Source organism: Canis lupus, chromosome 15, assembly GCF_003254725.2.
Source record: "Canis lupus dingo isolate Sandy chromosome 15, ASM325472v2, whole genome shotgun sequence".
NCBI classification, from domain to species: domain Eukaryota; kingdom Metazoa; phylum Chordata; class Mammalia; order Carnivora; family Canidae; genus Canis; species Canis lupus.
In genome coordinates this window covers 55,673,113-55,693,194 of record NC_064257.1, presented here as the reverse complement: position 1 = coordinate 55,693,194, position 20,082 = coordinate 55,673,113, and the positions used below count along the sequence as shown (strand labels likewise).

The 20,082-nt window shown below is 39.9% G+C and overlaps 1 long non-coding RNA gene across 1 annotated transcript; it reads right to left on the bottom strand.

Moving 5' to 3' along the window:
* Positions 1 to 4,725: 4,725 nt before the first annotated feature.
* On the bottom strand, positions 4,726 to 19,463 carry LOC118350821 (uncharacterized). Its single transcript, XR_004805346.1, has 4 exons — positions 19,399 to 19,463; positions 18,849 to 18,944; positions 5,663 to 5,804; positions 4,726 to 4,872 (listed from the first exon to the last, which is right to left on the bottom strand). It is a non-coding gene; the product is annotated as an uncharacterized LOC118350821 (long non-coding RNA).
* Between the last annotated feature and the right edge of the window lie 619 nt (positions 19,464 to 20,082).

Here is a 20,082-nt window from a genome sequence, read left to right as displayed (position 1 = left end):
ACACCAGTTGCTTCTGGGAAGTAGGAAACAGGAGCTCTCAAATGTGCTTGTGGAAATATTAATTTAATCATTTTTTGGGAAAGCAACTAGGGAATATCAAAATTTTAAAAATACACATGCCTTTTAACTCAACAGCTAATATTTTCTCAAATAACACAAAATAGTTCACAGGATCTTAAAATCCAAGAATCTGAGAGTTTCCTTCTATTGTGTACCCCCAGATTAAACATTAATAATGAAGGATTATCCTCCATCTATGGAATTCTCAGTGAACTGAGAATTAAAATAGATAAAGTACCATAAAAGTGATCTAGCTATTGCTCCTCTACTGGATAAATTAAGGAAATACATTTGGATGCAACAACTGCTTCAGAATGTCATTCCCACAAATAAAAAGTAAAGCCAAAACAAAGCAAGTTATACATATACTTAAGGGCAATGCATTGAAAAAATATTTTGTGTAAGTGCTTCTTCTTTTGTAAACCTTCCTTTACAATTATTTTCATTTTAAAATATACAGCAAATACTTAAAATAACAGATATTTACAGGGACCAGATAGAGAACATATGTGTAAACATTTGCCCTAATGCTTAAATCCTTAATTGAAGGAACTGAGTGAGTGTGTGTGGAGGAGGGAATGTTTGCTTTTGCTTACCACATGCCCATCATTGGGCCTGCAGTTTTGGGTTATTTACACTGTTGAGAGTGTTCTCCACTTGTACCTGTGAGACAAGGTGGCCTAGGGCCTAGGGTCCACCATCTTCCATGGAAGAGCTGGGCCTGCAGCTTTGTAAGCAAGTAAACATCATACCACCTTTGAACACTAGGTATTGTCTCCATTTCGCAGATGAGGGATCTGAAGCATAGGGACGTTAGGTCATTGGCATAGGTCACATATCTAATAAGTGACAAGACAAAGCTTTTCACTATAGCACAGTTGTGTATTCCAGTGATGAACAGTTGAGGGCCATTTTTATTTTATAATTCCATGTTTGTTTTAATATGTAAGAAAGACTACGAAAATCATGCATGCTTATAATGTCACATATATTATTGCCAAGTTTTAAAATGAATTGATTTTAAAGATAAATATTACACAACTAATAGTACGAATGGCATGTGGACATGACAACATATCAGGACTAAGTTTGTTTGAACTTTTTGCTCTTCTTTTTTCTACCAATAACTTTATATGCCATACAGTTACCTTACAGGATAAAATCACCGTTTGGCATTTTGCTATACAGTTTAGCTCTAGCCAGCTGACCTCTAAATCTCTCTTCCTGAGGACTGCCCACTGGAGCCCAGGAAGTTGATTTGCTGTACTTGAAGGACACATGGGCAAAGTCAGCTAGATGCCCACCACACTCTTTCTCTTTTTCTATTTCAAGATCTCCATTGTATCACTTCCACTAAGATGTCAAATAACACAGACTCAGAATGCTCTAATATCTCTTTTTAAAATAAAGCTGTTTATAAAAATCAATGGCTTATAAGATATGTCTCTATATACTGTGTAGTTAACCAATGAATGTTTATTATGCCCTTTTTGTATGTAAGGCATTATATTAACTTCTTTGAGCACTGTCTTCTTGGCTTCATAATATTATAATTGAAGAGCATGAGATGTATATGTGAAAAGTGAACTTATAAAAAAAGTGGTGGTAGACTCCAGGATGCTCATTTTAAAAGGACAGTAGGATGCATTGGAAATGTCATAATTCAGAGTTAGATACCTGTGTCTGCTGCTCATTAATGGCATATTTGTGTGACCTTGGACAATTAACCTAAGTGTTCTGAAGATTTCTCACTGTAAAATGGGGAAAAATCTATTTTGCAGACCTGATTGGAAATCATGAGATAATGTTTTGCAAAATATTTCATAAACTTCATAGTGACCTGCAAGTATGTGTATCTATCTCTGTCTCTATCTCTATCATCTCTATCTCTATCTCTATCTCTATCTCTATCTCTATCTCTATCTCTATCTCTATCTAGTTTTTATTTATTTAAGTAAGCTCTCTCTCCAGGGTAGGGTTTGAACTCATGACCCCAAGATCAAGAGTCAGTTGCTCTTCTGACTGACCTGGCCAGGCACTCCATGAGTATATTTCTATTTGTCACAAGGTTTTCTATGACAGAAGCATATATTACTAATAGGAGTTTTAAGGCTGAGTTACAGAATAACTGGTTTCATGTTTAGCCCTAGAAAAATAGTCGACTTATTTTTATTAATTTTTTTATTAAGTTTTTTATTTTAGTTCCAGTATAGTTGGTATATAGTGTTATATTAATGTCAAGTGTACAATATAGTAATTCAAAATTTCTTTTTGTTTTTTAAAAAGATTTATTTATTCATGAGAGATATATAGAGAAAGAGAGAGAGAGAGACAGAGACACAGGCAGAGGGAGAAGCAGGCTCTTCGCAGGGAGCCCGATGTGGGACTTGATCCTGGATCCTGGGATCATGCCCTGAGCTGAAGGCAGACACTCAACCACTGAGCCACCCAGGCAACCCATTTTTTTAAAAAAGATTTTATTTATTTATTCATGAGACACACACACACACACACACACACACACACAGAGACATAGGCAGAGGGAGAGAAAAGAAGGCTTCCCGCAGGAAGCCAGATATGGGACTCGATCCCAGGACCCTGGGATTACAACCTGAGCTGAAGGCAGATGCACAACCACTGAGCCATCCAGGTGCCCCAGTAATTCAACATTTCTCTACATTACTCAGTGCTCATCATAAGTGTACTCTTAAGTCCCCATCATCTATTTCACCTGTCCCCACCTCTCCTCTGGTGACGATCAGTTTTTCTCTGTAGTTAAGAGTCTGTTTCTTTGTCTCTCTCTATTTTTTACCTTTGTTCATTCATTCTGTTTCTTAAATTCCACACATGAGTGAAATCATATGGCATTTGTCTTTCTCTGACTTACTGCGTAATATACTCTAGCTCCATCCATATCATTGCAAATGGCAAGATTTCATTCTTCTTATGGCTGAATAGTATTTTATTGTATATATAGACCACATCATCTTTATTCACTCATCAAAAGAGTAAATTTAATATAGTCAAAAGAAAGTATTGTATAATTACAAAATTCCCCCCTTGGAATTATTAAATAAGAAACTATTCTAAATGTGAAATAACTTATTAGAAAAGACTCATTTGTCCTACCAGATTCCAAGACTTTTTATAAAATAATGGTGATTAAATCAACATGGTGTTGATATTGGGAGATGCAAATAGACTCCATACATGCATGCATGTACACACACATCCACATACCTACACACACCCTTTCACATACACATGCACAGAAACTTGGAATATAACAGAGGTGGCATTGTAGACTGTTGGTGGAAAAAGACTATTAAATGGAGTGGACAATTGTTAACCAGATGAGAAAAAATAGGATAAGATACCAACCTCACACTCTCCATAAAATAAATTAATAATGTTCTGGTAGATTATAGATCTAGCTTGTAAAAATCTAAATCTTAAAACTTTTGAAAGGAAATACAGAAGAGTATATTACATTAGGATAGGAAAAGGTTTCTTAAGGCAAATTAAGAATAAATCATCAAGAAAGTTGGAAATTTTCAACTATAGTAAAATTAAAAATTTCTGTATGACTCAACAACAGACCATAAACAAAATTAAGAACCTTTACTGGAAGATTAAATTATCATCCATAGCTAACAGAAGTTTTTGAGTGTAGAATAGAAAAACAGATACAAGTAAATTGGAAAAACACTAAAAATAAAAACAAAATAGGTCTAAAATATGAATAGATAATTCACAAGAGGAAACATATGTGGTCCATAGCCATATATAAAGATAGTCAAACTCTCAGTAATTTGAGGAATGCACCCATAATCAGCAAAAATTTAAAGTCCGATTATATCACCTGTTGGTGAGAATATGAGGTGAGTGAGAACTCTTGCTTGTAGAAATAATGTAAATTAGCACAACCATTCTGGAGATACTTTTATGATTTTCAATAAAGTCAGAGTGCACATACCCTGCAAATCAGCAATACACATCTACATATTAATTCTCATACATGGGTAAGGTGACAAGGGCAAGGGTGTTTATTTCAATGTTGCTGGTAATAGTAAAAATGGTAAGTGTGGGATCAGCCAAATTGCCTGTCAGTAGAGAAATGAACAAGCAAGCTCTGGTTTAGTCTTACCATGGAGGGTTTAGCTGAAGGAAAAGATGAAATAAAGAAGTAAAAGAGAATTATCAAAATGGCTAAATCTCATTAATGTCTGAAATAAAGCAAACTGCAGAATGATACAGTAAATGTGATATAATTTCTGTGTAAATCCTATAGCATTTAAAAATTTACACATAGTTTATGGATATACACTTGCATAAAATGTGCTTGGAATGATATAATCGAACTTCAGTTTCCTGTTACATCTGGCGATGTTGGGCAATTCCCTGGGATGGAATCTTAGTTGTTTCAAATATTTTATTCCTTAACAGAGGGATCTGAAGCAAATAAGGAAAGATGCTAATGTTTTAAAAATCAGAATGATAGGAAGGAGTATAAACCATCATTTTTACTATTTTATCAAATGCTTTTCTTCTGTATCTGTCACAATTTTTTTTATGATCCAGGAACTTTACTCCCCATTATTACCTAGGAGAAATTAAACATATATTCACAAAAGACCTATACAAGCATGTTCATGGCACCTTTATTCTTAACAGCTCTACACTTGACATAATACAAACGTCCGTCAACAGAGGAATGGTAGTCACACAGTGAAATGCTGCTCAACCATAGGAAGAAATGAGCTGCTGCCACACATAACAACATGGATGAATCTCATAAAAGCTTATGTTGAGCTAAAAAGAAAAAGACACAAGGAAGCTACATTGTAAGATTCCATTTATATACAGCAGGGTTGGCCACATCAGTTGAATAGCCCAGCACAAAGTGAAAATGGGGGCCCATTGTTCATGAAGCCGGAAAACAGTATCTAAAGGTACTAAGATATAAAGCTTTTTCTTCTTCCAAAGTCTTTTGAATTTTCATGGCACTTTTAATTTGTTATTCCATGGGGTTCTCAACAAAGAAAAATTAAAAATTAAAATTGTTATATTTAAATTTAATATTAAATATTACAATTCATTGTTCATCCTTATAATGTGCCATGCTAGTTTTAAATGCAGATGTAAGAACGTTCATCTTGTATGAGGAATAACTGAAATTACACAACTGGTGCTTTGTGGCTCATGCATACACATGTATTTCGTTCTTATCCAAACAGTGAAAGTGCTGCACAAAACTCATAGAACTGTTTCTATTTCACAGCCTGCTATGTGAGCATTGTACCAATGCTCTGTTCCTTCTGTTTAACGATGAGTAGAGTCTGAAGGGTAAAGGGACTATGGGTCACACTCTGGCCTATCCTTCCTTTCCTTTTATAGCACCGTTTACAGGATCAGTGATCGACCAATACAGGGAAGTAACACAACTAGCAAAGGACATGATAAGGCTCCTTGGTCATTAGTGTTTCTTAGAACCCCATTGCTTTCCTTCTGTGTTTGAAGCAAGTTCTGATTGGAATGGAAAGTGTGACTTCTGAGGCTCGTGGTGCCCATGCTTACTCATTCCTAGAGGTAACCTGCTTACCTCATGCTGAGTCTCACTGAAGCCTCCCTCATCATTTGTCCTCTGGAATTGTGTCCTCCTGGAGCATGTAGAGCCCACGTGTGAATGGGGCAACAAGGAACAGCAGATGCACACCATTACTCCTTTGTCCAATCAGATGCCACTTACGAAACACAAGTTCAAAGATAAAGTTATTGAGAATTTCAAGAAAATAATAGTAACAGAGCACTGAACTAAATGTGAAGCCCCCTTGAGCATAGTTATATCTGTATACATTTCGTTAATGTGTGGATACATTTCTCACAATTCAGCAAACTTAAAATCTGTGCAACTTGTTATGTGTAAGTTGTAAGTAAATAAAAAATAAAATGACCAAAAAAAAATGACATCCCCCTCCCAGTTTTCTCCTAAGTGTAAAACTACAGAAGAATTTTATATTTTGATTTAATTTTTCTGGTGACTAATCATGTACCGAACAAAATCAAATTGATTAAATAATCAATAGATTACTAAATTGATCAGTTACCAGCTTCCTCTTCCATTTCCCCCCAGCTCTGTGACCTACTTCAATAGTTGAAAATAGCAAAACTATTACACAGTAACAGAAGGTAATTTATTTTGTCTTGTTCCATATTTCTTTTTTTTTTACAAAGAAAGTGTAATTATCCGTTTGAATAGCATAATACATGAAAAAGAAGGTTGTAATGATCAGGCTACAATTTCAACAAAAAAAAGGTATTTCTTGCTTCTTTTATGCTTCATGAAACATGTAATGTGTCTGCAATTTATGAGGAATTTACATTCATTTTTCTCAGTGACAGTATAAGCCCCTAGAGAGAAAAGGCTTTGATAGGGATCATGATATTTTGCCTCAATGTACTCATTTATCCTGGTCAAGGATGCAAATTGGAGGACGTTTCCCTCAGTGCCATGATAATCACACATTGAGAAGGAAGAGAGTTCAGTATTGCTGGACTTTTGTTCACACTTAGTTATCACATTTGCAATGCGATCAAGAGCTTTAACATACTGTCCTAAGATTTTATTTTACCATTTTTCCCAATGACTAACGTCCAGCAGGATAGTGAATTATTTTTACATTTGTCTGTAACACAAAAGCTAACATACCGTTTAATTCTTAGTTCGTGGAGGCAATGTTTGACAGAAGTACTTTGTAAAGAGATTTAGGAATACGTCTTTTTTAAGTACTATGTTATTTGTTCAGAGCTAATTTATTACCCTGAATATTTGCTATCTTTAAAGGGAAAAATCATTTTAAGAGAGTACAACAAATGGAAAAAATTTCAGGCATGAAAAGTTTTTTATTTTTTTATCTTGCAGTCCAACAAATTGCTCAGTGCTTCTACATGTTGTCTATAGGAGGAGATCCTGAGGGGAGGTGTATGGTGAGCGGAGTCAATAGCATTACAAGCTTGCCCAAAGGAAGACAACAAAACAAGGGCAACACTTTCCAAATCTCAAAAACCATTACCAGCATTATTCTTGTCTGAATTACTATTACTATTACTATTACTATTACTATTACTAACGACTCAATTTGCTCTTTTTTTTTTTTTCAGTGTATAGCTGAAGATGTTTCTCCTCTTGTTCTGAATCATTATTTTGATCTTTCACTGAATGGTTCATACTGTGGGCCCTCTGGGACTTAATTCAACAAGACCGAATCCGAAAACATCATTCTCCTCTTTAAACCAGCTCTTCCTTTTCTCTTAATTCAATTTTATCATCCTTTCAACCACCATAAGATTTTGTCCACCAAGGGCCTCAAGAATCCACTAGTCTCTTCTCCAGCATCCTCTACCCTCCTCTCCTAGGCCCTCCTTTCCCTCTGACGTGCAATAGCACACCACTTCTCTTCCCTGCCTTAATTTCTGCCCTTTTTACTGCATCGTGTGGAGTCCCCCAGCCAAATGCATCTCCATAAGATGCCGTTTTGAATCTATAATTTTTAAAAAAGATTTTATTTATTTATTCATGAGAGACACAGTGAGAGTGAGAAGCAGGTTTCCTGTGGGGATCGCCATGGGGGACTCGATCTCAGGATCCCAGGATCATGACCTGGACCGAAGGCAGATGCTCAACCACTGAGCCACCGGATGTTCCTTGAATCTATAACTTTTAAAGAACTCAGCTAAGATAATGAATCTTTCAGAGGAAGACTGATCATGTGAAGGAACAAGCAGTCCCTGGTGCTCACTCTCAGTTGCCTCGGATGAATTTATTACAGAGGTGGAGTTGGAGAATCATCGTCACCTAGGGCTCTCAGCGTCAACATTCTTCATGATATTGTCAGCCCATTTTGATACAGGGAATTAGAGCTGCAAGATCCTTTCGTGTCTTTCTGACCCCAAAGAAATATGCATTCCTAACCTTTACTCCAAAAATAGTCTTTTATGGCCATTTTATTTTTTAACATTATGGACTGTATAAAAAATCATGAAATTATAATGTGTAATACACCAGAGGGGATCTGGAGACATTTGTATCATGTTCAGTGAAAAGATCCATTACATTTACTTTATATAATTGTATACTTTGTAAATATTAGATATTGAGTGTGCTTAAAATGTTCAAATAAAATCCTTCAGTTTTTTTTTTTTTTAAGATTTTATTTATTTATTCATGAGAGACACAGAGACACAGGCAGAGGGAGAAGCAGGCTCCACACAGGGAGCCTGATGTGGGACTCGATCCCAGGACTCCAGGACCACACCCTGGGCTGAAGGCAGGAGCTAAACTGCTGAGCCACCCAGGGATCCCTGAACATAACACTTTAATATTAAGTTTTATGCTTTTAATGGTTGTATTTAATTTCTGATTAATATTTTTGGATAACAATCTCTTCATTTTTCTTGATAGTCCCCATCAAAGAGAAATCTTGTTCACCTAGTACGTGATTCTAAAAATTAGAGCCATTTGGAAACCATTCAAGTGAAGCATTTATAACAGTTGACACTGTACCTAAGGCAGCTCTTTTTTTTCCCTTCAGAGATGTAACATTAAAATCATTTTTAATGTGAATAGATCTTAAATCTACTTCAATTGTTCCAGCTCAGAATTTCAAAATAATGATAAAGCTCTAATTTGCAGAATGTGGCTGCATTTTAAAGCCATCACCTGAAACTAGTTTGAATCAGAAAGGGGGGCCAATGAAGCCACAGAGCCACAGAAGTAGAATCATAGATATGATTTGGTGGTGCCTGCCAAGAATTTTGCCTGAGTCTGCTCCCATTCCCACCTCCCGCTGGTTAGTGTACTAGGGCTGCCTGCTGGCCTCCTGCGGTCCTTGGGCCGGGAGCTTGGGCACTTCTGCAGGCCCGCTGTCCCTGATGGGTGGCAGCACATGGGGCAGCAGGCTGCCGAAGGTCATGCCTTGGGCTGGCACCTGCTCATCTACAGTGGTGGGGACTAGCACCTGCTCATCTGGCTCGGTGGGGACTAGCGCCCACTCATCTGGCTTGGTGGGGACTAGCACCCGCTCATCTGTGGCTGTGGGGACTAGGCCCACTCAACTGGCTTGGTGGGGACTAGAGCCAGCTCATCTGTCTTGGTGTGACTAGTGCCCGCTCATTTGGTTTAGTGGGGACTAGCGCCCGCTCCAGTAGTGGGGCTGGGGGCGACTAGCGCCTGCTCATCTAGGGGACTAGCGCCCGCTCATCTGGCTTGGTGGGGACTAGCGCCCGCTCCTGTGTGTGTGTGGGGGGCGACTAGCGCCTGCTCATCCAGCGCGGGGGCAAGGGAGGAAGCAGCCAGGGCGCTGGGTGCCAGCGTGCCCACTGCTTGCGTTTTGCGGGTGGGCAGGTGCCCCCCGGGGGCCAGGGCCACTTCCTGGAGCCCCTGCCTGGAGATGCTAGCTGCCTGGGCACCTGGTCAGCTGGGAGCACCTGGTCATCCCAAAGAGAGACAACTTCTCTCTTGAACTCCTGAACAGTTGTACTTTCTATGGTTCTCTTCTCACTCTCGTGTTTTTCAGTGAATCATTTTATTGTTCCAAACAGAAAGCAGATCTCTTCGAAGACTGAAGCTGTGACTTCATCCTTTGTACCCGAGGACGCGCACCTGGAACATCCTCCATGAATGTCTGTTGGATTGCACTGAATATAGATACAGAAATAAAGTCCTTAAGAACTTCAGTGGTCCGCTCAAGGTTACGATGGGAAGTCGGTCAATCTATTGTTAATCCAGCAGTTAAACATACTGAGGAAAATTCGGTTTTTATAATTTGTTTTATAATGTAGTGCAGATCAGCCGAATGGAGTATTCATTTTTTTCTGCAAAAACAATGCCGAGGTAGTTTTGCAGCTAGCTTCAGGATCCTTCCAATTCAATGATTTTTAGGTTTTGTTGTTTTTAAACCAGGGAAATTGGGGCACCTGGGTGGCTTGGTTGGTCAAGCAACCGCCTTTGGCTCAGGTCATGATCCTGGGGTCCTGGGATCCAGCCCCACTTTGGGCTCCCTGCTCAGCTGGGAACCTGCTTCTCCCCCTGCACCCCTCCTGCACATACTTAGGCTCTCTCTCTGAAATAAATAAAAAATAAAAGCTTAAAAAAAATAAACCAGGGAAATCATGTATATTTCAAATGAGTTCCAGTATATAAAACAGATAAAAGTGGAGCAGCCTAAAACGATGCATAGGCCAAATGTGACCTTCCCCCACCACCCTGTGGGCTGTCAGGCACCTCTGCGGAAGGTGGGGCTCCAGGGCACACAATGTGAACACGGCTGCCCCAGGGTTCAATCCCATTGTGTAAAGACGGGGCTTGCCAGGCAAGGAGACCCTGGGGCCCATCCTGGGCTTCTGCATTGGAATGCAAATTCCAGGGGATTCTTACCTGTCCTAACGTCTAGAAGCATTAATTTGGAGGATTTGGGGGATATTAGGATAGGAAAGAGAGTTATTAAATAAGAATTTATGTATAATAAATTATGTAGAATAATTCTTATGTGTAAGAATTTATGTGTAATAGACTCGGGAAATAAAATCGAATGCATTATATACATGAGGGGACGCTGGCCTGGCTTCGCCTTTCCGGCTTCCCGCATGCGTTTCCCTGGGCGCCCGAGAAAGGGGTGCAAGGTTTGGAAGGTAGAGGAAGCCGTGAGGTGACCCCGGAGGTTTAGTGCCAGGTTCCAGGTGCCACCGTTACTCGTGCCTGTGGCCGCCAGTCCGCGCAATTTGCCTTCTCTCCAGGCGCAGGTGTCCCACACCTGGCGGCCTCAGCTCCTGCGGCCCCTGCGGGCCCGGGCCTGTTGCACCTGCAGCCGCACACCCGGTGGACTCGGGTCCTGCGGTTCTTGCAGGCCAGGCCTGTTGCACCTGCAGCCGCGCACCTGGCGGCCTCGGCTCCTGTGGCTCCTGCGGGCCCGGCCCTGGCGCACCTGCAGCCGCGCACCTGGCGGCCTCGGCTCCTGCGGGCCAGGCCTGTTGCACCTGCAGCCGCGCACCTGGCGGCGCGGGGACGTCTGCGGGTGTGCGGCGAGGCCGCGGGGCCAGCGGCATCCTCCTGCGCGTCCGCGGGGCTTGCCGCCTGCCTTGCTGAGCGCCGGCTGGTCTGCGTGGCTGCTAGCTCTGCAGTGACAGTTCCCCGCCCTCCCCCTCGGACCCAGCCCACCTGTCACACCTTGGGCCGGCGGGCAGGTGCGGAGCCCGCGGTCCGGCAACGACCTCTTCCCCAGCTCGCCCTGGCCTTCCTGCTCAGGGATGCTTCTCTGATTCTCCCGCTACCCCCACCCCCTCCGGAGTTTTCTTTCCCCGGCTTCTCCCACAGTTTTCAATCCCTAAAACGAACCTCTCACTCCATATTACTCATTATGGTCTTTCCTGATTCCCCGATTAAGCCCTGATACCTGTTGAGTCCACCAGTGACCGCTGACAGGCCGCCTTCAGGTGTGGCCCATTCCAGGTGTTCTGTATACGTCCTATCCGAAGGTTTTCTTGAGGCCTTGAAAGGGGAATTACTTTTTCTAGAACTTTTGCAGTTTGATATGCTTTGAACATTCTTTTTTGGTTTCTTGATGAAGCACAGAAGACAGCTAAGATACTACTTAATGACTCTCTATATAATTTCATAAAGATAAATAAAAAAAAACAAAACAAAACCCAAACAACCCACAACCATAATCAAGGAGCACTAAATCAGAGGAGAAAGCTCGAGAGAGATAGGCTATTAAGAGAAAGAGGACAAGGGTTATTGGAAAATATAAAGGGATAATAATAAACTAGTTGTTTTGTACCAAGAAGCTAATCCTGCGTTTGAGTCAGCCTCTCCTCTTTTTCCCTTAGTTTCCCTTGCCTTTTTTCAGTTAACCATTTCACATCAGCCAAGTATGAATTTCAAGTAACATAGGATTCTCTATTTTCCTGTTTAAATTAATGTAAAATTTGGTGGGAAAATGGGGCCATTTTTACTCCATCACATGAAACCCTCTGTTTTAGATCTTAGGAGTCTTCTTGTACTTTAAACTGAGTCATAAAATGGAAACAAAAGGCGCTAATAGTTTCTCTTCCTCATAATGAGGTCTGTTTCATCTGCAGCCAACTACTAATTGCTTCTGGAATCCATTCAAATTTCCAAATGTTCTCTTCTACCCTTGACGGGAGGATTCAACAACTCTCCTCTTCAGATGTAAGGTTATTTTATTTTTTACAGTAAGTCCTAATATTTTTGAGCTAGTTCTTGTCTATTTCAGGTGGTTACCTTGGAAGTCATAAATTTAATATTTTCCAGATTTTTTAAAAAAAGATTTTATTTATTTATTCATGAGAGACACACAGAGAGAGGCAGAGACATAGGCAGAGGGAGACTTTCCAGATCTTGATAGTAGAGTAATATAGAATGTGTGAACCTCACTACTTTTCAACCAAAAGATACTTTGCTGGTGATCCTAAAAGAGTTCCTGGACCGCTCTTCTCCCTCTGCCAGAATGAAAGCTCCATGAAGGCCAAGATTTTGGTTTGTTCACTGTTGAACATCCATCCAAGGGAGGCCGGTTTGGCCAACACCTTGATTTTAACCTTCTCTATTTTTTTTTTTTTTTTTTTTCAGATTGCTAAGCTCCAGAACTATCAGAGAATAAATTTGTGTTCCTTGAAGCCACTAAATTCCTGGTAATTTGTTACAGCAGGGGCAAGAACACTACCACACTGATAGTGTTTTTTTTTTCTTTGTGTCAAATGGTTATTATTTATTTATTTATTTATTTATTTTAATTTTGGGAGTGATCTTTATAACTTTTCATAACTTTGTAATTTGGTTGGTTGTCCTTAAGTTTGTAAGGGAAATAAAATGTTATAAAGCCAACAATTTATTGCTGATTTTCCTGCCAGCACCTTTGTTTTTTATTCTGGAATTCTTCAAAGTTTAATGAAGGCAATTTCAGTATAAATTGATTATAGTTTATTTTTTAAAGTTAGAACACACTGGATGATCTCTTAATTTAGGAACACATAACTTTACTAATTGCTTCCATAATGACTTTCCCTTTATTATCTCCCTTATGCCTCACAGAAAAACCCCTTTAAAAGTATATATTAACCTTTTCATTCTTCAGATGAGGAAACAAATTAAGGAAAATTAACTTATCTTGCTTAAGGTGAAACTGATTGAAATTAGTAGGTAACTTATAAGAAGACATTTGAATTCAAATCCCTCTGAAGGATGTATTCTTATATGTTATTTTATTTTCTGAAGGATGCATTCTTATGTATTATTTTATTCTGAACCCACTGGTAACACATAGCTTCATTCCAGTTAAGGTGAACTTTTAATATTCAGTTGACCCCTGAACACCACGGGGATTAGTGATACCAACTCCCATGCAGTTGAAAATCCACGTATAACTTTTGACTACCCCAAAACTTTACTTATAGCCTACTATTGACAGGAAATCTAACCGATGGCCTGAACAGTTGATTAACATTGATGATTAATGCATATTTTGTATGTTTTATACACTGAATTCATATAATAAATAAGTTAGAGGAAAAAAACTCATAAGGAAGGGAAAATACATTTATAGCATTGTATTGTATTTATTTAAAAAATCCACAGAGGGAAGCCTGGGTGGCTCAAGCAGTTGAGCATCTGCCTTTGGCCCAGGGCATGATCCTGGAATCATGGGATCGAGTCCCACACTGGGCTCCCTGAATGGAGCCTGTTTCTCCCTCTGCCTGTGTCTCTGCCTCTCTCTGTGTGTCTCTCATGAATAAATAAAAGCTTTAAAAAAAAAACAAACCCAAAAAACAAAAAAATCCACTGATAAGTGGATCTGGGTAGTTCAAACCTGTGTTGTTCAAGGGTCAACTGGATTGTCTTTTGTTTGAGACATAGAAGAAAATGTTAGTAATTGGACTCTGAATTCTCTTTCACAGGAGAGGGTAGGGGTCCTACAGACAGGCCCCTGACGCATATGTGTGTTGGCATGAGGTTTAGATCATATCGACCAGACTGAGTTAGGTTGAGGGCTGTCAGTAGAGTGTAGTAAGAACCAGTAATTCATGGGGGTCATGTCAGGTTAAAGATTTGATAAAGAAGAAGGGAGTTAAGCTATGAAGATGAATATTTTCACTCATCAGACTGACAAATAAATAAATCCATACTTCGATCCATACTTTGATAAATAAATGCATACCTTGATCTAACACTTTTTACTGCCTGGATTTGGGTTCTTTTGGGTCTTGTAGGATCAAAGGAGCATATAGTCTAAGGTACTTTTTTCCCTCAACTGAGGCAAATCCCCTCTGATGCCCCATGAATTAGGAAGTGTTGTGCTCTGGGTGGTGGGAGCAGACACTATTCCAGGTCCTGTGAATGCAGTGTGTGCTGTTCCCTGTAACTCTTCCAGGTGGTTCTTTCCCGGGCCTTAGAGTGTTTCCTTACATGCAGGTGCTGGCCAGTACTTGGCTGAGGACTTACAAGGACCATATATGCAAATTTCTCTCTTCAGGCAGCTTCTTTAACTCTCTGTGTTGCCAGTTCTAGCCTCCGTCATCTTCCCAGAGTCTCACTTGCATCTCTCCAACTCAGGGAGACCTTGCCCTCAGGTTGGGCCTTCCTGCATCAGGGTCTGGAAACTCTTAAAGCAGTAACCTGCGACAATTCCAGGGTCATTTATTACCTCTTAGTAATACCTCACTGTCCGTCACTGTCTGATGGTCATTGCCTTAAAGCCATTGTTCCAAATATTTCATTTGGTATTCTCGGTTGCTCTAGGCAGGAGGATAAATCTGATCTGTTCTTCCATTTTGGCCAGAAGCAGAAGACTATTGCATTCATTCATTCATTCATTCATTCATTTATATCTACATGTCTATTTTGTTTCTGTTAGAAACATATTATCTATTGAAATTTTGGTCCAGTCTCTTCTCCTTTACCTCTACTATTCAAACTTCAATACTTAAATTTTATTCAAGTGAAAAGAGAATTATATGGCTGGTGTGAGAACTAAATATTTCACCTCATTAAATTAATAGGTTTTAATTGAATTAGGGGTGCTCTTTATTATTTATCAGGAACAGGAACTCATCTCTTCTGCATGTTATTTCTCTTTGCTTTTATTTATTTAAGTATATAATGAGTGTCTCTTTTCCTGCATCCAGTAACATGAATGTGCATGAGACCTGGACCCGTCATCTGATCTTCAGTTCATGCTTAATTCCCCTGATTATATGGTATTTCCATAATAACTTCCAATGTACTAGTGAGTTGTACACTTTCCAACATCAACTGTAAAAATTAAGTTGCTAACCTAAAAACATTATTTTAATTCCAGCTAAATAATGCTGAACCCACTTATAGCGATGCTGTTGTGAGAGATCCTTGGACAGCCCCTGCGTGGGTCTCCACATGGCCTCCTTTGGGCAAAGCAACAACCTGGTGAGCAGCTGTCGTAGGAAAACTACTCTTGAAAAGCTGTTTGTAGATTTTGACAGCACTGAAGTCATTCATGGCAGCCAGCAAAACGGTTGTTTTTACATTAGTGAAGTCACAGCCTGCAGCTTTCAGAATTTCATCTGTGTTTATAAGAGCTTGTTTGGCTTCTTCCACGGGCCCTCCTGGCACCAGCTGTCCCCGGGAAGGGTCCCTGCCTAGCTGTGCTGAAATGCAAGTGGTCCTGCCAACTCACACAGCTTGACTGTAGGAACCAGTGGTCCCCAGGGCTTGCACATTGGGGTCACCTTTCTGATGGAAGATGCCATGGCTAACCCTGCTGTCTGCCGCTCCAGGAGAACACTCCCCATACGCTGCCTCTACTAGCATCTCACTGGGCTAACTGGAGAGGCTACTGCTTTTATTTTTATTTTTTATTTTTATTTTTTGAGGCTACTGCTTTTAAAAGAAGGACAAATCTACAGAGGATAATTACTAACCAGACTTTATTGGAAATAACTAGTAATTTGCAAGAACTCTTATTTTGCAGGCATTTACTCTTTCAAGTTTTCCTGAGTAGCTTTTTCCTGGGGCAGAAGGTTCTTCTATCTGCGAAAGGGACATGTTTTGGGGTGTCAGGATATAGGTGGGGGTGATATTTGCAGTTGAGGTTCCTCCTTGGTGTGCTTTACCTTCCAAAAGAGCAGTTCTGGGTACGAGTCAAGGTGCTGACAGAGTGGGGAGGGCACTGATGAGTTTGGTTCTAGAATTTTCAGCGCGTTGTACATTTTGTCTCATTTCAGCATAGCAACTGCTACCTTAGACCCTTAAACAAATCCTAATTCCTTCAAGCACCTGATTCTTTTCCTAAGCAGTTTGACATAATCACTTCCCTTCAGGATTAACTGCTTCACGTAGTCTTTTCTCTGTACAAAGAGGCCTGCTCACTAATTGTTAGTACTTTTTTAAAGTTGCGTATCTTTTCCAATCTCAGGACAAGTCCAAATTCCTGCACAAATCAAATGCATAATATTTTATACTCCATTCTAATGTCTCCACGTCACCAATTTTCTGGTAAGATCCATTTAAACTTCAGCTGGAATTAATGTCCGACACAAGCAATATGTATGTCCAGCTGGAGTTTAAAGATAATTTCTGATCATTTTTCTCTTTGAAAATTCCTGCCTTCTCTCTATTTCTCCCTGGGAAGGTAGGAAGTGAGTTTCCCATGTGAAATACCAGTTTGTGTTCTGTGGTGGCTTTAAATCAAACCCAGTTTTCGTCTTTTACTGTCACTGTAATACGTTGCAAAATTATATTGCATTTTGGAAGTTTTCCAAGTTTGCTTCAGATATGACCCTTTTCCCTTTGTCACAGGTTAATGAAGCTAAGCTTCCTGTTTGGTTTGAGAATTTTATTAAGAATGTAGTAAGAGAAACTTATAAACAAACCTCTCAAGCCTGTTGCTGACCCAAGGCAATAAAAAGATCTTGTTAATTTATAAAAACCATTTTCAGATTGTTTTTCCAAAAGAAGCTCTGCTCACCGAAAGAAATAATAAACTGCCTTTTAGTCAGCTGCAAACGCATATAAACAAACCTAGTGAGGAATTATCTTGGCAGGATATGGTCAGATTTGTCTCTGGAAGAGTTCCTTTTATTTCCACATGACAGATTCACATGCTGGTGAAGTTTGAGCAAATGTTTGCGGTGAAATGAATTGAAGGAACCCCTTGGCAGACAGCATTGCTTTACCTTCCTGTGACACCTGCAGTTGCCTAAAGTCTCCCTTTGGGGCTCACTTCTCTGTGAGGACATCCCCTTGGATGTCTGAGTCCAATCACTGGACTCGAACTTGGGAACCAGTTCATTGCAGACAGACATCACTGTAACTCTTATAAACAAATCCTGGTTGGAATGGATTTCCAATACTTTGTTTTTCAAGACACACATTTTATTTCATTTGTGTCTTTGTAATCTATTCCCCAGACACGTCTTGTTTATTTTAGTCACTGTCTGCCAGAAACCCACTTGACCAGTGCGGAGGAAAATTTTCTGCTGAAGTCTCGGAGTTGTTTTTATTTTTATTTTTATTTTTATATTTTTATTTTTTAAAGATTTTATTTATTTATTCATGAGAGACACAGAGAGAGGCAGAGACCCAGGCAGAGGGAGAAGCAGGCTCCCTGTGAGGAGCCCGACAGGGGACGCGATCCCAGGACCCCAGGATCACGCCCTGAGCCAAAGGCAGAGGCTCAACCACTGAGCCATCCAGGTGTCCCTCCAAGTAATTTATATTGAACACAGAGGGCACCCGTTTCTTACTAGGAGTAGTTGAACAGTTGAATACATTTTGATCTGTTTCCTTAGGCAGAATTTCATAATGGGACGCCACCCCCCTTAGAGCTGGGTGACTGGAGCCCCTGCACTGGGTGCCCTGCCCCCAGCCACCGCCGCCTCACTGGGCCAGAACATCTGCCAGCCAGGAGCTTCCTTTCTCCCGCCTCCCCCACTCCTACACCCACGCCAGGCTCTCTGGGACCACAGGTGTCCCTGTGCAAATACACGGGCTTGCTTGCACACCCTAAGCTTGCTTTTAATGACAGCTCAGGCATCTTCCCCACATAGGTCACCTGAACTCCAGCTGTCCACCCCTGCGCTGCAGGCCACGGGGCACACAGGAGGGGGAGGTGATCAGAGCATGGGAACATGGACTGGCTTCTTCTCTGATATGCACAGAGGCCCCTTATGATACCAAGTGGATCTGGGTGGTGGTGGCTTGGAATTGTGAGGGTATAGGAACCTTAGTTTGTGTTATTCCCAGGCTGTAAAGGATAGAGAAGAGCCTTGGACAGGGAAATAAGTCATAAAAAACTGAAAATCATGTTTTTTTTTTTTTTTTCTCAAAGAAAGTTTATATGCATGCATGTATGTAAGTAAGGGATATGTGCAGTGGGAAGATGACAAATCAATTACCAAGGGCAAGAGATCTTTAAGTTATATGGACTGACTTTATCCTTTCACCTGTGCACCTTTCTCCGAGTCTTGGAGCCCCTACCCAGGGAGCGTTTCTCGTCAAGGTGAGGAAGAGCGGGAGATATGCTGAATGAACATTGCTGGGTCATGATGTGAGAGAGGTATTAGCTAACACCACAGTGGTAAATCATACTGCAGTTAGGTAAATGCATTAAACCTGACATGTTGTATATTTTAACTCACACAATGCTATCTGACAGCTGTATCTAAGTAAAAAGAAAAGAAAAGAAAAGAAAAGAAAAAGAAAAGGAAAGAAAAGAAAAATTTATAGGGCAGAGTACCTGAAAAGAGGGAGCTTCAGAGAATTTGAGAGATCTGCAGAGGATCCCCGAGAGTCTTCATCTGAATATGGGACCAACCTTGCGTCAGGAAATTACCTGAAGCCAAGAAGAAAAAGAACACTCAAAAGGTTCAAAAGGAATAATTCCCAAATAATCTAAATACTCATTTAAAAGGCAGAAATTCTTGAAAGTGAGGTGGTTAGACTGTAAAATGGTACCTTGACAGAACAATTAAAACTTAAAAAAAGAAGAAAAGAAAAAAAAAAAACTTTTAATAGTAAATCAAATCTTATTTGTCTGAATTAAAAATAAAACAAACAAATGTTCAGTCTGTAATGAAAACAGATGTATGACCCCTGGGAAGAAGATTTATATCATTTTATAAAACTGGTATAAAAATTGTGTTTCAATTATTTCTGTAGTCTGACAAAACTAATTACATATGAACATTAAACATTGTTTTCCTCTAAATTTTTTCCAGTCTCATCCAAAACTGTGTATGAATAAATGTATGTTATAAAAAATTCTCATAAGATGCCATGGAACTTACTGCTTTCACGGAGTAGAGGTGATTTTTTTCTTGTAAAAGGCACACCAAATAATCAGTAGGGTCTGAATAAAAAAAAAGATTTGTTAATTTTGGGAGGAGTCTTTTTGGAGTCTATGTTTAGTCCTTTGGACCAACATTATTTATGAACTGAATTCAATATTCCGAGGCCATTAAACATTAGTTGAGAGTTTGCCGGAGGCCAGGCACTTTTCTAAAATCCACACTACAATTCAGTGATGCAGGTACTATTACTGTCATTCCCGTTCCTATGGATGAGGACACTGGAGTCCAGAAAGTTAAGGAATCAATCCAAGCTGCTCTCAGTAAGTGGCTCAGCACGGATCTCATACCTTCTGATTAAAGGGGAATTATCCTGATTGTTCAGTTTTATCCTGTTGGTATTTTGATTTCAATTGTTCATGGTAATGAAAAAACGATAAACTTCTTATATGTAAATTGAAATTATTTGTCAATCAGCACAGCAAGTGAATTTTGAATTAATCTCCTTAGATTGGGATTCCTCTTCGCCCTCAACAGTATGCTCAGTTTGAGGAGGTTTTGCACAACTCATATGGGCCTCAGCAAGGGAGCCAGCAGTACGTGATTATTTCTTTTTTATCCAGATCTACATAAATAATTCCAGAATTTTTTTAAAAAAAATCTTATGACCTCTTTTAAAACATC